Source organism: Mustela nivalis (genome assembly GCF_964662115.1).
Source record: "Mustela nivalis genome assembly, chromosome: 12".
NCBI lineage: Eukaryota > Metazoa > Chordata > Mammalia > Carnivora > Mustelidae > Mustela > Mustela nivalis.
In genome coordinates this window covers 39,175,442-39,190,077 of record NC_139031.1, presented here as the reverse complement: position 1 = coordinate 39,190,077, position 14,636 = coordinate 39,175,442, and the positions used below count along the sequence as shown (strand labels likewise).

Below are 14,636 nucleotides of genomic sequence, written 5' to 3'. Positions count from 1 at the left end.
AGTTTTGAGGTTTTGTGGTTGCTGTTGACACTCTGCGGAACTTAGAACACTTTGGTTTCCTTTCGCTTTAGTGAACTGGCCAGACCTTTTTAGTGCACGCAGACCTTGGGAGTGCCCAAGCAGGCTTACTGTTAGAAAAAAATCCTATATGGAATTCAGACAGGTGGCCCACCTCTGCACCTCCCTGAGACATCTAGCTTTTCCAGGTAAGTGCAGAAGACCTGGGGTGGGGGGCTTGAATGAATGAAGGTTACGCATAAAGAGAGCATGCAATTTAAAAAAAAATTATAAAAAAAAAGAGAGCATGTAAAATTTGCCAATGAAGCTCTAATTCAGAATTTTCAGTTTTGCTGTAAAAAGCAAGTTTATTTACTCTGACCACAATTCCTCCTTTATAGAAAACACTGTCTAGTTCTTTCTGTGTAGTATGTACTGTTCTGAAGGTAACACCTGGTTTTTCTAAGTGTTTAAATATGAACAGAAGTGGTTTCAGAATCTGAAAAAAGAAAAAGGGAGTCTGGTAAACCATCATAGAGGTCTTCAGGGCATCTGATATTGCATTTACACATTATTGAAATGTTTCGTGTTCTTTTTTTTTTTTTTTTTCATTATGAAAATCTTTAAACTCTATTACTGGTAATATTCTCACATATGATTTAAAACTCTTCTGGCAGCCCTAATCCTAGAAGGAAACAATCAATAGTAATCAGATACCTTGAAATTTTTAAAAGAAGTACATTCAAAATAACATGTTAATGGTTCTTGTTATTCTTTTATTCTATTTTTGTAGTAGTACATGACAGGAGAAAGATGAAAATAACTTTGAAATCACACAATTAAAAGAACAGCATCTGTTCAAATAATTTTACATTAAGCTCCGTTTATACCTTTATTCCTTTTTACAAGAAGTACTGTACTTCAAATATGTGAAATAGAATATAGGCTTAAAACAGTAAGTTAGTAATGTACAGCTTGAGCTTGAGAACTTAATATTGCTTCTTTAATAAATTTATAATATAATTTTGGATGGGTCACTTAGTTCCTGGATTTTAACTGGCTACATAAATGCATAATTATTTATCTAAGGAATTTTATTAAGGACCAGAATTACAACTCCTTGTTTTCATTTTAATTGGGCTTAAATCAATCAATTAGTCAATATTTTAACTGATCAACAGGAGTAATGAGAAGACCAATAGATGAGGAATCAGATAGTGTGAATCCTAGTCTTCTATTTTCTAGTGATTGGATGAGTGATTTAGAAAACACTTTTTAACCATTCAAGGCCAGGGGTTGGCAAATTTTTTCTATAAAGGACTTGATAATAAATGGTTAGGGTCACGCAGACCAAAAGCAAAATTGAAGATAATATGAAGGTAATATGAAATCATTTAAAAATGTAAAAGCCACTCTTAGCTCACAGGCAGAACAAAAATGAGAGATGAATTATATTTGGCCTCAGGGCCATAATTTTCCAGCCCCTGTTCTAGGCAATGATCTTCATCAGTTATAAAATGGAAGATGTAGGAATTCATGGATGATACACAGGGTGATTCACCAATCACCTAAAATTGTATACAAACATTTGAGTGTATGTAAATATGTTATTTCTTTTTTTTAATATGTTATTTCTTAATGGGAAAAAAGGTCCACATATTTCATCAGATTTTCAAAGGGTCCGAAACCCATTTAAGGTCAAGGAGTACAGGGCTAGCTGATTCCTAAATATGTTTCCCAAATCTAAAATTCAATGAAATTTTTATTGGGTGTCTACTATGTCTAAGCCACTGTGCTAACACTATAGTAGATGTTAACACATTATGACCAAAATAATATGTCAAAAATATATTAGATTGTAATATGCAGAAATTAGTGATACCCTTCAAAGTAATAACTTTGAGAAAAATTCTATAATTAGTCAGAAATTTCTGAGATATTATGTTTCAAAGTGTCTTCAAATCTAGTACGAAATATGTCAAAATATTAATCAAATATTCTACTGTCTCATCTTGTTTTTGATGACAATGGTATCAGTCATGACAATCATAATCAAACGTAACCCAAGCATAATCTCTTTCCTAAAAATATGATTTCCTTAAGAACAGGAGCTATGCTTTTCTCATCTTTGTATTTGGATACAATGTTTGTCACATACTAAGTATGTGACTTAGTATGTGACTAAGTAATGCTCAACATCTCTGGAATGGATATATGAATGAATGAATGAATGAATGAATGAGTGAATGAATGAACGAAAAGATGAAGACACCATCATGCAGAGTATGTGCCATATATATTGAAGGCTTAGAACCCAAAATGCTCTAAGAACAGTTGCCAAGGCCAAAAATTGCTTCTCTTTTCAACTTTGGACATAACTGTGATTTCAAAATGCTTGGTCAACTAAAGATTGCAGTTCCTGGGGATTAAGCCATCTTTTTAAAAAAGATTGTTGACTATAATGCACATGTTACAGATGTTCTAGTAACCTAGTCTGTGGGATGGGGTGATAGGAGAATGATGTTTTGCTTAAGGAACAGCAGCATGCTCAGCCTCTGAGCCCTTCTTACTGAGACCAGTTAAGAGGTTGTACCAGCTGGAGCATTACACATAAATGGTAGGCTCCCTTGGGGATTCCAAAAGTCAGATCTAATAGAATTTAGGGTATCATGATGCTCCCTAATAAAGAAGTTCATCCTGATTCCCATTGCCTGGCCAGTTGATTGTGGCAAAGTCTGAGCACCACTCACTGATGATTCCCCACAGCTACATGGGATAGAGAATGAGCTGGGATCCAAGTGTACCTCTCTTCTCTACCCAGGAATAATTTCATTTTCTGAAAGAGAAATTCAGGCTACAATAGCTGGTTTGTAATTCATTCACTTCTTTAGGGAAATTAAAATCTTAAGACTTAAAAAATTTAAGAAGTGTTAATGAAAAGCCTGCACAGTCTTGTATGTTTCTAGAGTTATGCCTGAAATGTCTTTATTCAAAAAAGTGCATCCCACCTCCATTCCTGCTTTTACTTCCCCTGAAAGCTGTTAGGACTAGAATAAATATCTTGGGCTTCAGAGGCCATGCGATCTCTGTCACAACTACTCAACTCCACAGGTGTTATGCCAAAGCAGCCACAGATAGTACATAAACAAATATCTGTGATCAGTTAAATATGTTATTTACAAAAACAAGTGCCTGGCCCACAGGCTATAGGGCTGGCCTGTGAACTATATTGAAGGCTTGATGACACCTGAAAAAAATTAGTGTTTTAGAGGGAAGTGAGAGCCTCAGAGTTTGCTAGAGCATCTCGCAGAACTCCAAGAAATACATCCTTAAGATTTTCCAGTTTATGAAAGGGTATGATAAAGGAGCAAACGAACAGCCAGATGAAGAGATACATAAGGCAAGACCTGAGTGGGGGCCCAGAGCACAGGAGCTCTTGTCCCTCTTGAATTAGGGTACACATCCTCTCCTCTGCCAGAAGGGATATGTTCACCAACCTGAAAGCTATCCAAAGCCCCTACTCCCCTATTCTTGGAGCATTATGGAGACTTCCTCATCTGGCATGATCAGTTATTAACTCCATTTCCAGCCCCTCCCCCTTCTCTGGAGGATGGGGATGGGACCGAAAATTCCAAGTTTCTAACTGGAATTTGGTCTTTTTGGTGACCAGCCCCCATCCAGAAGCTATCTGGGAGCCCACTTAGAATCACCACCATGAAACAAAAGATGCTCCTAGTGCTCTTATCACTTAGAGATTTATAAGGGGTTAGGAAGTCTGGTGTCAGGGACTGGGGTGGGGGGGAGCAGAGACAAATATATGTATTTCTTATGATTTCACACCTGTACAACAGCACCCCTGTAATTTATCACACTCTGCCTAAGATTATTTTAATGCAGGTCTTATCTTTCCCCTAGGTTGTAATCTCCATGCAGAGCAGTGACCTATATCTAGCATAGACTTTATCTATGCAGGTGCCTAATTTAGAGAAGTTTAGATGGGATTTGGACAGGATATACAAGAATTAAAATAATTTGGCAGTCTCTCTCCTCATATACCATTTTATATACAATATATCCTAAAAACATCTCTACCTAGAGCAAAATTATTAAATTAGCCTGTTTCAGATCTCTTTTTCGTGAAACAATTATCATGTAAAACTTTTTAGGTTCAGACACCTGGATGGCTTGGTTGGTTAAGTGTCTGCCTGTGGCTCAGGTCATGATTCCAGGGTCTGGGGATCAAGTCCCATGTTGGGCTCCCTGCTCCACAGGGAGTCTGCTTCTCCCTCTGCCTCTCACCCCCTTCATTTTCTCAATCTCTCTTGCTCTTGTGCTCTCTCTCAAATAAATAAAATCTCAAAAAAAATTTTTAGGTTCTCTTAATTGTTTTCAGGAAAAAAATTTTTAATTTTAAGTAGGTATTATCATACCTACTTCACTCTTTATTATATTATAGGTAGAGAGACATGTAGAAATACTCAAAAGATGTTTATGACCTCTTCTTTCTAGGAGACATTAATACTTTGAAAAGGCAAAATTTATCCATGTAAAACAAATGCAAAGTTCATGTTGTTATGAGACTCTATATTTGTCCAACTTTTTAATGGCTTATAAGCAGAAGAAGGTATAATAATCTTTATTTTACTATTAATTTTTTAAAGAAAATTTAATTAAAAGAACTTGAAAGTTTAATGCCATATTATCTTCACAGAAAAAGATCTGAAACAGGCCAATACTAAGATTTTGCTCTTGGCAGACATTTACAGAAAAAAATGGTTAGATAATTTTTATTAGATTGAATAAAAGAAAAAGAATGTTGAATAAAAATCATTAGCCAAATGATGTATAGGTAGCTAGTTTTTTATGCCAGGTCTTAATACCATTAAGGCTTATTAGAAAAAAGTCTTTTTTCGAGAATACTAATTGCCTCCCAGAAGAACAGACTGAGTGGATTACACAAAAAGCTCTGTTCCAGGCTAGGATTAGATAGATCATTCTTCCTTTACACTGCTAATGACAGAATCAAAGATTAAGGTCACCTGGATAGTGTTGTTGGTCAGGAAAGTGAATTTTGTCTTTAGGTTCCAAGTTTTCCCTAGCAGCCTCTCTACTGGGGCATGCATTGCATCATGTGGACACGGAGTGCTGGGGTAATTTAATGAGTGAAAAGGTCAGTGAAGACAGATGTCAGGATGTTGGGACTCTCAACTGCGACTTGGTGTGTGAAATTTGGACTGTGATCGTCAGTTACATTAAGGCAGTGATTCTCAAAGAGGGTCTGGATCAGAATTACCTGATCAACTTGTTAAGAGCACCAATTTCAAAGTCTCCCCATAGATTCTGATCCACTGGTCTGAGAGGGTGCAGCAGTGTTTGAATGAGTTCCCTTAGTGGTTAGGTGCTGTTTTTTTCTCATCCCATGTTTCTAACTTTCTATTTTTTAAAAAAGATTTATTTATTTATGAGTGTGAGAGAGAGAGCATGCATGCACACGAGTTGGGGGAGGGCCAGAAGGAGAGAAGGTCAAGCAGACTCCCTGCTGAGCATGGAGCCCAGCAGGGCTCCATCTCACAACCCATGAGGTTATGACCTGAGCCAAAATCATGAGTGAGACACTTAACCTATGGAAACACCCAGGCGCCCCCTAACCTTCTATTTCAAGTGTGAATAGCATGGGCACAACTAACAGCTGCTCCAAGAGCTTGTGCCTCCAAGAAGGAGGAATACAGAAATTTCTAAAACATTCAGAGAGACAATCTCTGCATCCTGGCCCAGGTGCCCAGCCCTCTTAGATACATACAAGAGGGGCTATTGCAGGGGGAGTCATAGCTTTATTCCTTTTAGCGAGGCTTTCCTTAAAAAGTCATGAGCCTCTTAGCCTTTGTATGCTTCTGCAGGACAAACATATCTGCCATGTCCCACTCCTTGGTCTACTCCAATTAGCCTCATCTTTTGTGTCGGTAAAAGAGATCACATCTAACTTAAATGAAAATAGTAAGGATCAGAAGTATTAATAAATGAAAAATGCCCAGGACACAGTATTACTCAATAATTCTCACCCTTATTCCCTCTTCCTGCCACTGTAGCATTTATAGTTCTTATCATAAAACAAACTATTCCCATCTCACTGTCCCATCTGTCAATGACATCCAGTCAAAGACCACCAGGACCCCTGTAGCTGAATGACTCTGGTTTATTACTCATTGCAGGGAAGGAGAATGCACACCATGGGGATCCCTGGGGTAACTCGGTCAGATGGTTATTAGAAACAATCAATTAATAGGATTTGGATTTTGGTAGAGTGATTCGGTGGTGGTCAGAAGGGGGGCGGTCTAGGAAAGTAGAGGTTTGTTCCATACTGGATGTTGTCAGAAAGCAGAGGCAATTTCATATTTTAGTGAAGAAATAGCAGTCATTAATTTTAACTGAAAAAAGGGAAAGTCTGGTACTTCATGTGTGGCTCAGTGACCTTGTTTTTGTCTGTCCTTAGACAAAATCACAAAGGGGCCCATTATTGTCTCAATTATCAGGGTGACCATACCTGACTGCCCCTTTACTCTTTCTCACTTCTGAAATGAAAGAGTATGGGGGAAAACCCGGTACTTATTTTAGTGTTTGTTTAAATAAAGAGATTGAACAACTATAGACACTATGTCCAACATCACGCTAAGCTTTAACCCTCTCAGTATCACAGTATATTATATAGATAATATATGTGTCATATATTATCTATGTAAGGTGGGGTTAGAAGCCAGATCTAACTGACTTCTAACACAAAAGCTTCCAGTATGGTATGCTGTGACCATGTTGACACCACTGGAACCTATGAATGGATTTTAACCAATCACTCTAATTAAAATTGCTTTTGGGGTGCCTGGCTGGGTCAGCTGGGTGGAGTGTATGACTCTTGATCCAGGGGTTGTGGGTTTGAGCCCCACCCTGGGTGGAGAGATTGCTTAAAAAAATAAAATCTATGGGGTGCCTGGGTGCCTTAGTGGGTTAAACCTCTGCCTTCGGCTCAGGTCATGGTCTCAGGGTCCTGGGACCGAGCCCCGCATCGAGCTCTCTGCTCAGCAGGGAGCCTGCTTCCCTTCCTCTCTCTCTGCCTGCCTCTCTGCCGACTTGTGATCTCTGTCTGTCAAATAAATAAATAAAATCATAGAAAAAAAATCTAAATAAATTTATTTATTTATCTAAATAAACAAACAGATAAATTGCTTTCAACTTTACTTACAACAGAAAAAAATCCTTTGATCTATAATCAGAGACTGGCAAAAATTTTTTTTGTAAAAGTATCAAAAACTGAATATTTTTGGTTTTCAGGTTATATAGTCCATTATATAGTAGGAAAGAAGCCTTAGATCACCTATGAACAAATGTACGTAGCCGTGTTCTAATAAAACTTTACTTACAAAATCAGTTGGGAGGTAGGATTTGGCTGTTAATCTCTAGCTAGTAAACCCTTGATCTAGATTATAAGCAGCCAGAAATCCCAAAACTACTTGGATTTTTTTAAAAATATATTTTATGGTTTGAATAATTAAGTATGTATAAATGGTAGGAGGTGCCTGGGTGGCTCACTTGGTTAAGTAACGCATTTGAGATTTGGGCTCGGGTCATGATCTCATGAGCCATGGGATGGAGCCGCACTGTGGGCTCTGCACTCGGTAGAGCATCCGCTTGAGATTCTCTCCCTTTCCCTCTGTCCCTTTCTCTACTCATGCACGTGTGCAGGTTTCTCTCTCTCTGTGTCAAATGAATCTTTAAAAAATACATGTAAATTGTTAATTAAAAAACTATAAATACATATAATACTTAGATATGCATAAATACAAATTTGTGGTGTTTTTAATAAAACCATCAAGCATAGTATATTTTATTTTATTTCCTTTTTTCAAATGAACAACATAAATTTATTTCTCACAGTTCTGGAGCCTGGAAAAACTGCCAAAAATACTTTAAATAAACTACCGACTTCTGAGCATAACAGAATCAGGATGGTGCCTCAGGTCATTTGCTTCTGCGATCCTGTATAATGGGAACTGGATCTCAAGAGGCCAAGGCGCCTATCTCACAATTATTCTGGGCTTCTATTCTTTGGTACTTACTGGAAAACTCTTGTTAGCTAAACTGAAGCTGAGAGGTTGAATACTTATCCTCAGTTACCCAGACTACGGTAGAGCTGGTGTTAAGCCTTACATTTGTTTCATTATACCCTACACCTCACTTGTTTTTTTTCTTTTACCAGGAGGGGCCCTATGTCTCAGTTTTAATAAACTCTTGAATTGGTGGTCTGAGAGCTTAAAAAGACCCTTGGGTTACCCTCTGAATCTTCAAAGAAAGAGCATATGATCAGAATAAACTTACAGCAAGGGGCTTTTTGTTATGGTTTGACTTTTTGAAAAGTTAGGGTTTGGGAGTAAATGTGGAAACTGGAATTCAGTACCAAAACATTGGAACAATATTGTGTTATCCAGCCTCAGCACCCAATTCCCTTTTATAGTTTCCTCTTTTAGCAGTGTGTAACATCATGTGCCAGCTGCAAGCAAGGATCACCTGTCACCACGGTATCAGACTGTGGCCGTCTGTGACTTGAGGTTAGAAGGATGGCCTGGGGCGTACTGCAGGAGATGTTCTACTCTGAACCTCTCCAACTACGGGCTATGCTGCTGCTCTTGGTGAAAAGGAATTTTCAACTAGAATCTCCCATTGCCCAAGTGTGCAGAAATAATACGAGTGTGTATGGGTAACTGGCACATGAGTGTTTGCATGATTTTGTATTTAAAACTGAATATCACACAATGATGTATTTCATGCAAATTAATACATGATATGTATATATTAAGTTATACCCAGTTCCTACATATTTCTATGGCTATAGCCCACCAGGTAATAAGTCTTTCATTTGGAAGAATCCAGCCTATGTTCTACCTCACCCACAAGCTCAGTTTAAAACTCCCCTTAAATAACAATTAAGAAATTAGTAGTCCATAAATATTTTTTCATACATTTAAGTGGGCTGTCACAGGAGGCCAGAAGGGGAGTCTTGCTTCGTGACACAAGGGGGGCTTTGCTAAGCGCTATCATATCTCAGCACACCTCTGTCCCTCCCTTTCGTTTCACCTCTGCCTAGAGTTGCCAGATTTAGAAAACAAAAACAGAGGACTCCCAGTGAAACTTGAATTTTGGACAAGTGATAAATACTTTTTTTAAGTATAAGTGTGTCTCAAATATTGCATGGGATATATTTGTACAAAAATAATTATTTGTTGTTTATCTGGATTTCAAATCAGCTGGGTATCTTCCATTTTATCTGTCAGCTCTACACACGAATATTTTATGGCTCAGTTTTCACATGGTGACTTTTCTGGTTTGATAGAATTGAATTCAATTTCCTAGTCACCCGCAAATGAGCCCTGCCTAGGTGACCTACTTGACCTGGAGGTAATAATTCTTACTGTAGAGAGCTGTCAAAGGACTACAAGGAGCGAATGCAAATAAATCCCCTGGATTAGGGCAAGGAACAAGCTGCTCAACAAACATTGGCCATTTTTTTTTTTCCTTTTCTTCATTTAAATTCTCTCCCTCTCTCTCCATTTCTTCTCAAAGAAATAAATAAAGTCTTAAAAAAAAAAAAGAAAAAGAAAAAAAAAAGGAGGCCCCTGGGTGACTCAGTCAGTTAAGCGTCTGCCTCAGCCCAGGTCATGATCTCAGGGTTCCGGGATGGAGCCCCGTGTCAGGACCCCCGCTTGGCAAGAAGTCTGCTCGTCCCTCTCCCTCTCCCCGTGACTCATGTTATTTCTCTCTGTCTTCTCTCAAATAAATAAGAACTTTAAAAAAATTCTTCCAATTCATCCCCTAACTTCCCTGAGAAGAGTTAGATGCTGCTCCCTTTTCTCTCACCATAGACTATACCTCTTTCTCCTTGTTGTTGTTGTTGTTCTTTTTTGTTTGTTTGTTTTGTTTTTAAGTAGGCTCCACACCTAGTGGGGCTTGAACTCACCATCCCAAGATCAAGACCTGATCTGAGATCAAGAGTCAGACACTTAACTGACTGAGCCACCCAGGTACCCCTAAACTGTACCTATTTCTACTATAACATTCATTATATAGAACTTCAGGCCTGTTTTGTAATCATGATAGAATAGACTTAACAATTCCTTACTTTCTTTTCTCCTTTTTTGCCCCCGCATTGGTGCTTGCCTGGTGTAGCTTTTTACTACTACTTTTCTTTCAAACTTTCTAGGTTGTTTTATTTAAGGTGTGTCTTAAATAACGGGCTTCTAATGGATTTTTAGACAGAAGGTCTGATAATCTTTTTTAACTATAGAGTTTGGTCCACTTAAATAATTACTGAAATGGGGGGCAACTGGGTGGCTCAGTGGGTTAAAGCCTCTGCCTTCGGCTCAGGTCATGATCCCAGAGTTCTGGGATTGAGCCCCACATCAGGCTCTTTGCTCGGCAGGGAGCCTGCTTCCTCCTCTCTCTCTCTGCCTGCCTCTCTGCCTACTTGTGATCTCTGTCTGTCAAATAAATAAATAAAATATTTTTTTTTAAAAAGATAATTTTGCTGGGTAAACTTTTACATCCATAGTTATTTTTACTCAATGTTTTTAAGATAATATCTTACTGTATTCTGGCCTCCACTGCTGTTGATAAGAAGCCATTGGTCTGTGTAAAGTATTTTCTTTTTAGGTGATCTGTCTTCTCAAATGGGCTGCCTTTAACATTAGCAGCTCCTTTTCCGTAGTATTCTGCTGTTTCACTTTATTGTGTCTAAGTATGGGTTTCTTTCTCTTCATCCTGCTTAAGGTTTTTTGAACTTATCAAATCTGATTATTAATTTTCACCAGTTCTGGAAAATTTTCAGCCATTATCTCTCAAAAACTGCTTTTACTTTGCTCTATCTTCTGTTCTAGAACAAATTTAGATTCCACATCACTTCTTTTTTGTGATTTCAATGTTCTTGATAAGGACATTAACATAGTTGCTGAGTAACAAAACTGAAGCCTGGCTCTCTGGCTTGAATATAATGGCTCTCTTATTAGGTATGTAAATTTATGCAAGTTACTTAACCTTCCTATGCCTCAGTTTCCTCATTTCTAAAACAGAGAAGTAATAGTATCTGCTTTATAGGATTACTGTAAGGATTATAAGATAAATGATATGTAAAGTTTAATAAAGGTATACAGTGTGTTTGCTCTTAATATTTTTCTTTCTGAGGGGCGCCTGGGTGGCTCAGTGGGTTCAAGTCTCTGCTCAGGTCATGATCCCAGTGTCCTAGGATGGAGCTCTGCATTAGGCTCTCTGCTCAGCAGGAAGCCTGCTTCCTCCTCTCTCTCTGCCTTCCTCTCTGCCTACTTGTGATCTCTCTCTGTGTCAAATAAATAAATAAAATCTTTAAAAAAATATTTTTTTTCTGTGTTACACTCTGAGGAGTTTTTTCAGATCTATTATATAGCTCACCAATTTTTATTCTCTTTGTCTAATAGGTCCTTTGAGATGCTGGTTCTATGGGGATTTTTTTCATTTTCAAAAGCACAATTTCGGTTATTTTTCAATTGCCTGGTCAGTCTTTTATTCATTTACTTTTTTTATTTCTTTATATTTTCATATTAGCATTGACAGTTGCTTCTGCCAGGTACCTTCCGTAAGACATCAAGAAACCCTAGGCCACTTTGAAAATTGCTTATACTGGCTTCTCGTCAATGTGCTGGGAAAACATGTTGAGGGAAGGGATAGAGCGAGTTCTCTGACTTGATAAAGTGGATTTGAAATGACTAAGAAATGAGGGTCTGACAAAAAAGTAACCAAAGCCTGAGGTTGGGAATTCAACTTGAGATCGAGACAGTGGCTTTCAATCTTTGGATGCCCACTGGAAATATTTGGAGAGCATTTTAAAAACATGGATGTTTAGGCCCCTCTCCAGAGTGGGAGCCATACATCAATGTTTTTCAAAAGCTTTCCAGGCAATTCAATTATGTAGCTGGCATCAGTACGAGCACCGTGAAACAAAACCTGAAACCGCTCCAGGTGTTCCAAACAGGGAAGGACTGGATGTAGAGAATCAGATGCTGCCACACCATTGGGAGGGCAGAGAGAAGGAAGGTTAGGGGCAGCTGCTGTATTTTTCCCCCCTCAGAATCTTGAGGAAATATAGCATAGGCATCTCAGAAAACTGTCATTAAAAAATACAACTGCTTGGGGCTCCTGGGTGGCTTGGTGGGTTAAAAGCCTCTGCCTTTGGCTCAGGTCATGATCCCGGAGTCCTGGGATCGAGCCCCACATTGGGCTGCCTGCTCTGCAGGGAGCCTGCTTCCCCCTCTCTCTCTCTGCCTGCCTCTCTGCCTACTTGTGATCTCTGTCTGTCAAATAAATAAATAAATAAATAAATAAATAAATAAATAAATCTCTGTCAAATAAATAAATAAAATCTTTTAAAAACATTAAAAAAAAATACAACTGCTTATGCTCTAAGGAGGGTGACTCAGTGGAAGCCTGAGACCCTCCTCCAGAATGGCTTATCTGCTCTCTCCAGAAGCCCCTGGGCCTGTATGCTGTTTACAAAGGATAGGTCATGACTTCTCTTCTCACCTTCAAAATGTCACAGGGACACCCTTTATTACTAGGAGCAACGAACTCTAAACTCTGGCCAGGAAGTCTCGGGGATATAGAGAAAGGGGAAAATGGTACACATTTCTCAACAGATTGAGAATCACTGGACTGGGAAACGTAAACTTCCCAAACTCAGAGTACAGGGGGGCTCAGACCTATCAGTGACTCTGAACATCTAAATGCTTCTTAAAGCATTTGTTCAGATTGAAGAAGGCTCAGACTCTCCCAGTAGAGACAATGTTTCTTGATCCTCCAGATTCCTGCAGGTACCAAGAGGAAGTGGGAATATCTTCATCCTCCTATAGTTAGACCTAACTTTTCTGGCAGGGCTAAAGAATTCAAAAATGAAGGACAGAAGAAGAATATAAGTCAATGTATTAAGGGTAACACTTCGAATCTGATATTCAAGTGGAAGGTTTAATGATGAGTAACATGAAAAAATGGTATTCTTTTTTTAAAAAAGGAAAATGCTTCTGATAAAAAAGCTCATATTCTTTATTCTTGTTTTTTTTAAAAGCAAGTAATGGTTTGGATTGTGTAGGGGTTCTTTTTAAATTTTTCACATGAATCATAGTGATTGACCATAAACTCTTGCAAAGAAACGGGGTATGGATGAAGGAAAATAAGAGATACATCTTCTCGTGTTGGTGGCTCTTCTGTTCCTTCTTTCTGAGAGCAACCACCCACCTGGTGTGTTCCTTACTTCTCTCTAACTCCCACGGTCTCTCCCTCTTCCTCTTTCTCCCCGAGCTTCCCCAAGCTTCTTCTCTTTTTCTGCCCTTTATCTCCTTCCTGTTAAAGTATCTGGCAGTGGAGCTGGGCAGAAATGTGGTTAGATATGTGTGAGGTTTCTCAGGGGTGGGGTAACCTCGAACTCTGTGCCCAGGGCAAAAATACCACCCTGGGACAGAGAGCAGCACTCTGAACCTCCCAGATCTTCTCCTGTAAGACCAATATCGAATGTTTACTGTATGCCAAGATGATCATAGTGTTTAAATATAGTCCTTAGAACCTTGATTTGTACATTTTTAGTAACTCAGTAAACTGTCATTCCTAAATTTTCACAACAAACTTGCAAAGCAGATAATCTTATCATTCCTATAATATAGATGAGGAAATAAAAGCTTAGAGAATAAAGTAACTTACTCAGTTTCAAATAGCTAATATCCAGGTCAGGTGGTACATGTCCCACCAATTCTGAGTTTTCCTGACTACACAAGCTTCCTCCTCCAGTTGTGGCATTGTAACTTAAGAAGGACATAACCAGAGTGTCCAAATAGTCTGGCCATATGAGGAAGTAAACCATACTGTCTTTGTCACCCTCATTCCTGATGAACATTTAGAGACTGCCACCTCTATACCAAGTCCTTTGATGGGCTTTATATAGATTATCTGCATGCAAGTAAAACAGTACTACATTATGAAATATGCAACATTATAATAATCCAATTTACAGGTGAGGAAAATGAGGTATGGAGATATTAATTAAATAACTTGCCTAAGATCGTCCAGCTAGTAAATGATAAAGGCAGGACTCCAGTGCCAAAGCTTATAATTCTACACTATGCTCGTGACCTTACTTACTTGCCTGAAGTAAGTACAGAAGTGTACAGACAGAAGTTGACAGAAAAAAGACAGGAATGTCGAGTCGATGAAAAAATATCAAGAAAGGGGGAAAAAAATGACATTGTAAAGCTCCCAAGAACAGACCTATAACTACGGTGGGTTGTTATAGGGAAGTACACTTCTGTAAAATATAATAAAGAACTTTCCAGCAATTATTTTTATGTAACAATGTTACAGACTGCCTTGCAAGACAAGAGTATGAATTCTATGGCAATGAAGTGTCTGGATGTGAAAGAAATTTCCTAAAGTGAAAAGAACATTGGAGTGTGTATGACCTCTTAGGTAATATGTAACCTCTAAGAGGTTTTGGATCTGGGAGGAGCTTATTTAAACCCTCACAGCAGCCCAGCAGGTTCAAGAATATAATTTTATAAGTGGCCATAGTAAAGCATGATGAG

The 14,636-nt window shown here is 38.4% G+C and overlaps 1 protein-coding gene across 6 annotated transcripts in view; it reads left to right on the top strand.

Annotated features, from left to right (window-relative positions):
* The window catches only part of GPR141 (G protein-coupled receptor 141), a 53,718-nt gene that overhangs the window by 15,078 nt on the left and 24,004 nt on the right, over positions 1–14,636 (top strand). For 2 of the 6 annotated variants that reach the window (XM_082693099.1, XM_082693101.1), the window contains exon 1: positions 85–206. The exons of 2 other annotated variants lie outside the window; for them this stretch is intronic. The gene's annotated coding sequence lies outside the window, so the exon portion shown is untranslated. Of the gene's footprint in view, positions 1–26; positions 207–7,346; positions 7,376–14,636 lie in introns of those variants that run through there. 2 more of the 6 variants (XM_082693097.1, XM_082693102.1) reach the window with 2 other exon arrangements.